Source organism: Lathyrus oleraceus, chromosome 6 (assembly GCF_024323335.1).
Source record: "Lathyrus oleraceus cultivar Zhongwan6 chromosome 6, CAAS_Psat_ZW6_1.0, whole genome shotgun sequence".
Taxonomy (NCBI): Eukaryota; Viridiplantae; Streptophyta; class Magnoliopsida; order Fabales; family Fabaceae; genus Lathyrus; species Lathyrus oleraceus.
In genome coordinates this window covers 447,171,524-447,179,105 of record NC_066584.1, presented here as the reverse complement: position 1 = coordinate 447,179,105, position 7,582 = coordinate 447,171,524, and the positions used below count along the sequence as shown (strand labels likewise).

The window sequence follows — 7,582 nt, the reverse complement described above, 5'->3', positions numbered from 1 at the left end:
ATTTTCTTGTGAGAGATCTCCAGAATTGTCAAGAACATTCTAAAGTATTGTCAGGTTATGTATGAACTTGTTGATATACTCCCTTTGAATTTTCTAATATTGTCAGGTCATGTATGAACCTATTGTTGGAACTTTTTGATGTTCCCCAGCATTGTCAGGTCATGTTTGAACTTGTTGCTGAAACTTTCTTTATTTGGTTTCCAGTATTGACAGATCATGTTTGAACATGTTGATGGTATCCTTTGAATATTCCAAAGTTGTTAGGTCATGTATTAACCTGTTGCTGAACGTTTTATTCAAGTGTTATTAGGTCATGTATGAACTTGTGGATAAAATTTCCTTTGAATATTCCCAAGTTGTCAGGTCATGTATGAACCTGTTGTTGAACTTTTCTTTGAATTTCCCAAGTGTTACCAGGTCATGTCTGAACCTGTGGGTGGAAATTTTCTTTGAATGTTCCATTGTTGAGGTCATGTATGAACCTATTGTTGAACATTTCTCTTTATGTGTTCCAAACTTATCAGGTCATGTATGAACCTGTTGATGTGATCCTTTGAATTTTCTAGTTGTCTTCAGGTCATATCTGAATCTGTTGTTGAGATTCCTTTTACTTCCCAACATTGTCAGGTCATTTATAAACATGTTGGTTAAGCTGTCAAATCCAATTCTAAAGTGTAGTCAGGTCATGTCTGAACCTGTTTGGCGAACCTTTCCTTGAATATTCTAAGTGTCGTCAGTTCCTGTTAAATGGATTCTTTTCAAGAGTAGAAAATATTGCCCCATAAGTAGTTCTATTTAGACAATTGAAACATCATTTAACTTACGTGAAATACATTCAAGCTTGTCTTTATCTGCACTGTATTTATTATTTTCTTTATTTACTGTTATTTTGTGACATCAATATCTCATTTGTACCGCCTTAGATAAACATCGTAACAATAGTAATTGATAGATTGTCGATTTGGTCTCTATGGGATCGATATTCTTTTATATTACTCTGACGCGATTCATGCACTTGCAAATACAGCGATCAAGTTTTTGGCGCCGTTGCCGGGGACCAACTTCGTCAAATTTCGTACCCTGTTGTTACACCGTCTAGACTAAGGCATTATCAGCCGGTAAATGCGTAGAACCCGTAGTACTGGAAATTTAGTAGATCCTTTAGCAGAACTTGAACGTTACACTCGTACACGCCTCTTACTCGTCCGAATTAAGAAAGCTATGGCCGATAATCCCGACCGGAGACCTCTTAAGGAATTTGCCTAACCCTTTGACGAGGAACCTAGTTCTAGTATAGTAAACCCCCTCATTCCTGCCAACAATTTTGAACTAAAACCATCTTTACTGCAATTAGTGCAACAGAACCAATTTGCGGGTCTCGCTACTGAGAACCCAAATCAACATTTAAAAGTCTTTATCCAACTGGCCGACACCTTTAAATCCAACGGTGCTTCACCTAATGCGATTCGTTTAAGATTATTTCCTTTCTCCCTCAGGGATAGAGCACGTTCATGGTTAGATTCACTTCCAGCTAACTCAATAACTACCTGGGAAGACCTTAGGAGAGTATTCCTTGCTAGATATTTTCCCCCAGTAAGACTGTTGTTCTTCGAAACCAAATAACTAGATTTACTCAAAACCAAGGAGAATCACTTTTTGAAGCTTGGGAGAGATATAAAGAGTTGTTAAGAGTCTGTCCACACCATGGCCTAGAACAATGGCTGATCGTTCATACCTTCTACAATGGACTCCATTATAACACAAAGATGAGCATCGACGCTGCCGTTGGTGGCGTGTTGATGAACAAACCTTACCCTGAAGCTTGTGACCTAATTGAGGATATGGCGCAAAACCATTACCAATGGGGAACTGAACGAGCATCAATAGAGAAAAAGGAGACCCAAGGTGGAATACATGAGATAAGCTCTATGGACATGATGCAAGCGAAAATGGACGTTTTAGCCCTCAAGGTCGAACATATTTCTACAAACTCTAACACCGCAGTGGTAGTCCACACAGAGTGTGAACTTTGTGGATCTAAAGGACATGAATCGGCGGAGTGTAACCTTTTGAACGACTTGAACACCGACCAAGTGAATTACGCCCAAGGTAATCCATTTTCAAATACTTACAACCCTGGATGGAAAAATCACCCGAATTTTTCCTATAAAAACCAGAACCCTATCCAAAATTATGCACCTCAAAGACCACAAGGTTTTCAAGCCCAAAAACCAAATCAACCTATGCATGTTGTGCCCCAGAAGCCTAACCTTGAGAAGATCATAGAGAGCTTTATATCAGGCCAGACTCAGCAAAATTAAGAATTCCTAAACCATAACATTCACGTAAACGAATTGATAACGCAATTAGGGACTAAGGTTGATTAGATAATTACTCATAATAAGATGCTTGAAACCCAGATCTCACAGGTAGCACAAAACCAAGCCCCACAAACTACACCTGGAGGACAATTCCCTGGACAACCTCAACTCAACCCTCGAGGGCAAGCTAACGCTATCGCATTACAAAGTGGGACCGCTTACGAAGGGACTCGTAACCCAACAATGAGCGAGTCCAAAGCTTCTAAAGAAAATGTACCTACCAACCAAGAAGAGGAACCGGTGGGACCCGAAAAACTAACCGACCAAGAAGGAGAAGCCAAGAATGAAACTTACAAACCACCACCCCCGTACAAACCACCAATTCCATATCCACAAAGACTTAAACAAACCAAAATCAATAACCAATACCAAAAATATATAAAAGTAATAGAGAAGCTTCATGTAGAGATTCCTTTCACCGAAGCCATCACCCAAATTCCATCTTACGCCAAATTTCTCAAAGACATCTTAACCAACAAGCGTAGGCTTGACGATCCCAAACCCTTGGAATGCAACTTTATTTTCGAGAATAAACTTGCTAAGAAGGAGAAATACCCTAGGAGTTTTTCTATACCTTGCATTCTAATGAGTCATGTGATCGACAAAGCTTTCCTAGACTTAGGCACTAGTGTGAGTTTAATGCCCTTAGCTGTGTGTAAAAGGTTAAACTTAGGAGAATTACAACCGACTAAGATGTCCCTCCAATTAGCCGATAGATCTGTTAAGTATTCCGTAGGCATATTAGAAGACATCCCCGTTAGGATCGGTCAACTTTATATCCCGACAGACTTTGTGGTCATGGATATCAAGGAAGACGACGATATCCCTATCCTTTTAGGTAGACCATTTTTATCAACAGTCGGGGCCATAATAGATGTTAAAAGAGGAAAATTAACTTTCGAAGTAAGAGATGAAAAGATAGAGTTTATTCTTTCAAAGTTCCTGATGGCACCAATCATAGGAGACGCATGTTACGCGATTGATATCATAGATGAATGCATAAGAGAATTTGATCATGAAGAACCTAAGATCGAACCATTTCCAAACCCGAATGAAAAGGATGAAGAGCTAAAGGAAAAAGAACCTCACACTAACGAATGTTTGGCCCTTACTCCTGACGTTTCACCAAACTCTCAAAAACCAACTCAAGAACTTAAGGAATTGCCCAAGAACCTAAGATACGTGTTTTTGGATAAAGAAATGAACTGCCCAGTAATAGTTAGTGCCACCTTAAATTAAGACGAGACAAACCAACTCTTGAATGTTTTACGAAGATACCCCTCTGCCTTAGGATACAACATCTCTGATTTAAAAGGTATAAGCTCATCCGTGTGTATGCACAGGATCTCGCTAGAGGAGGATTCAAAACCTTCTAAAGAACATCAGAGAAGAATCAACCCTGTAATGAGTGAGGTGGTAAAGAAGGAAGTCCTTAAACTTCTAGAAGCTGGTATAATCTATCAGATCTCTGATAGTAAATGGGTAAGTCATGTACATGTGGTACCCAAAAAGGGAGGCATCACAATCGTGCAGAACGAGAAGGGCGAGCATGTGGCTAAACGTATAGAAGGCGGATGGCGTATGTGCACAGACTATAGGAAACTCAATAAGGCAACTAGGAAAGACCATTTCCCCCTTCCATTCATAGATCAAATGCTTGAGCGTCTTGCAAGACACTCTTACTTTTGTTATCTTGATGGATATTCTGGATTTTTCCAAATACCCATACACCCCGAGGATCAAGAGAAAACAACCTTCACCTGTCCTTACGGAACATTTGTTTACAGACGAATGCCGTTTGGACTCTGCAATGCGCCAACTACTTTCCAACGTTGTATGATGACAATCTTCGCAGATTATCTCAACGAAATTATGGAAGTATTCATGGATGATTTCTCGGTATGTGGGTTTGACTTTGAAAATTGCCTCATTAATCTTGAGAAAATCCTAGAAAGATGTGTAGAAGTTTACCTTGTATTAAACGGGGAGAAGTGCCACTTTATGGTTAAAGAAGGCATAATGTTAGGACATATAATATTTGAAAGAGGCATTGAGGTCGACAAAGCAAAGATAGAAGTGATAGAAAACCTTAACCCTCCTAAGACTGTTAGAGAAGTCCGAAGTTTTCTTGGACACGCCGGTTTTTACCGACGCTTTATAAAAGATTTCTCTAAAATAACAAAACCCTTGACCGACCTTCTGATGAAAGACGTTGAATTCATTTTCAATGAAAAATGTATCGAAGCCTTTAATCAGTTAAAACAAGCGCTAATTTCAGCACCCATTTTACAAACTCCGGATTGGACTCAACCTTTTGAAATAATGTGTGATGCTAGCGATTTCGCTGTAGGAGTTGTTTTAGGACAAAGAGAAAATAATAAATTACATGTTATACATTACGCTAGTAGAACCCTAGATGCCGCTCAACTCAATTATACGACAACAGAGAAGGAACTCCTAGCTGTAGTTTTCGCAATTGATAAATTTAGGTCTTATCTTGTCGGATCTAAGATTATAGTCTATACAGACCATGCAATTATCTGTTACCTTCTAAGCAAAAAGGATACAAAACCTAGATTACTCAGACGGATCCTTTTGCTACAAGAGTTTGACTTAGATATTCGAGACAAAAAAGGGACAGAAAACGTAGTTGCTGACCATCTTTCCAGACTAGAGAATTTGAAGCTAGACCACTTACCTATAAATGATGATTTCACCTATGACAGATTGATAGCTAAGTTAGATACCGTTCCCCTTGAACCTGATAAAGACAACTTTGGAACAGTTTTAGAGATTAGCAGAGTACCATGGTACGCTGATTTTGTGAATTATCTAGCCGCTGATATCATACCACCTGACCTCAATTATCAACAAAAGAAGAAGTTCTTTAAAGATGGAAGACATTTCTATTGGGATGAACCACTCCTTTTTAAAATAGGAACAAATAACATTTTTCGACGTTGCGTCCCGGAAGAAGAAGTTAGAAATATCATAGAGCATTGTCACTCTTCACCCTATGGTGGACATTCAAGCACATCCAAGACATACGCTAAGATCCTTCAAGCTGGTCTTTATTGGCCAACACTATGGCGTGATGTCCATACTTATATTGTTCAATGTGACCGGTGCCAGCGCGCTGGAAACATCTTAAGACGCGACAAAATGCCTTTGAAGAACATCAAAGAAGTGGAGTTATTTGACGTTTGGGGTATTGATTTCATGGGACCTTTTCCATCTTCGATGGGAAATAAGTATATTTTGGTAGCCGTCGACTATGTGTCCAAATGGATAGAAGCTATAGCCTCACCCACTAACGATACAAGATTAGACATCAAGATGTTTAAAAACAATATCTTCCCCAGATTTAGAGTACCAAGACTTGTCATAAGTGATGGTGGATCACATTTTATATCCAGGATATTCGATAAACTCTTAAGAAAGTATGGAGTAAAACATAGAGTAGCAACACCATATCATCCCCAGACTAATGGTCAAGTGGAAGTATCAAACAGAGAGATTAAGCAAATCTTGGAAAAAACTGTTTAAATATCCAGAAAAGATTGGTCTAAAAAGCTAACAGAAGCATTGTGGGCTTACAGAACTGCTTACAAAACCCCTATTGGAACTACACCATACCAGTTAGTCTACGGGAATTCATGCCACTTACCTTTTTAACTCAAGCACAAAGCATATTGGGCCATCAAGACCCTGAATTTGGATTACCTAGAATCTGGCGAGAAGCGAATCCTCGATATCCATAAATTGGAGGAACTCCGCCATAACGCTTACGAGAATGCCATTGTATACAAAGAAAGAACCAAATCATGGCATGACAAAAGGATTGTGAAAAAGGACTTTAATATAGGCGACTCTGTTCTCCTTTTCAATTCCGAATTACGACTTTTTCCAGGTAAGCTGCGTTCGAGATGGACAGGCCCCTTTAAGGTTTCCAAAATCCTCAAGTCTGGAGCAGTTGAAATCCGGAGCAATTCCTGTAATCCATTTGTGGTAAATGGACAAAGACTGAAGCAATATCAAGGAGGTGACATCCCCACAGAATGTCCTGGCCATACTCTGATCGACCCTCCAGTTCCTACCTCTGATATATAAAGTTCAAATCGTCAAGCTAACGACGTTAAACAAGCGCTGCATGAGAGTCGCCACCGTGCGTTATTTATCCCAAAGGAGGGAAAGGAAACGCTCGAAGTAAACCTGGAAAAAGGAAAGGAAAAGACAGGGTCTCGCAACCAAATCTTGGGTTCGGGAGTCGGTTATGCGGAGGGAAGGTATTAGCACCCGTACGCATCCGTAGTACTCTACGGGATCCACTTTTGTAGTTCTTGTCTAAAGGGTGTGAGTTTATCTAATGTGTTATTTACTAAAAAAAAGGGGTCAAAAGAAAATGATTCGCACGGATGTCGCATTCACTGCATACGTATCTCATCTGAATATGAGAATCAGAGTCTTCGTAGCTCGGCTACCTAGGGGTTAAGGGTAATTGTGCTCGCTAAGACATCGCGTCTTATGCCTACGTATCTCATTTGGAATGAGAATCAGAGCAAGCCGTAGTTCGGCTAACTACGGGGTTATGGAGTGGGTTTTGGACGAACGACGTTACTACGCAATCTACCGGATGCTCGACCTTTGGAGACTTACTCGCCTGTAGTAGAAGGAGTTAACGTGTTCTTAGGAGAAGAAAAATCAATGAGTTGGTAGGGTTAGGGATGCTCATGCAAAAAGGCAGTCCTTGACGAAGGAACCGCGCTACCTGCGGGGATACGAACACATACAAAACAAACATGTATAAAGTAAATGTGCCAACAAGGCAATCGGAATAAATCTCCCAAATGGTATCCCACAAGCAAAGTGGAATATCCAGCGAGCTATCCCTGCAAAAGTCATGTGAACCTTCACAAAAACACAACAAAAGGGTTAGTGAAACAAGATAATTATGAACCCGTGGGCAAAAAACCTAATGAAATTCATCCATCATACCTCAAACATTCAGAGTATTCATCTTCAAAGCACAAAGGTAATAGGAATAAGGGCAAACCTGATTGGAGAGATCGGTTGAAATCAAATGGCACGGCTGAATTTGCACAGCACTCTTAGGGTTTATATGAGAGGGAATTGGTTCTTTGCAGATGAGTTCCCTTCAGTCTCTGGAGGTTGCTCTGAACTCTGTTAGCTCTTCTCTCACT

The 7,582-nt window shown here is 40.0% G+C and overlaps 1 non-coding gene across 1 annotated transcript; it reads right to left on the bottom strand.

Annotated features, from left to right (window-relative positions):
• Positions 1–1,604: 1,604 nt before the first annotated feature.
• Positions 1,605–1,711, bottom strand: LOC127099561 (small nucleolar RNA R71). The gene has a single exon (XR_007794051.1). It is a non-coding gene; the product is annotated as a small nucleolar RNA R71 (small nucleolar RNA).
• Between the last annotated feature and the right edge of the window lie 5,871 nt (positions 1,712–7,582).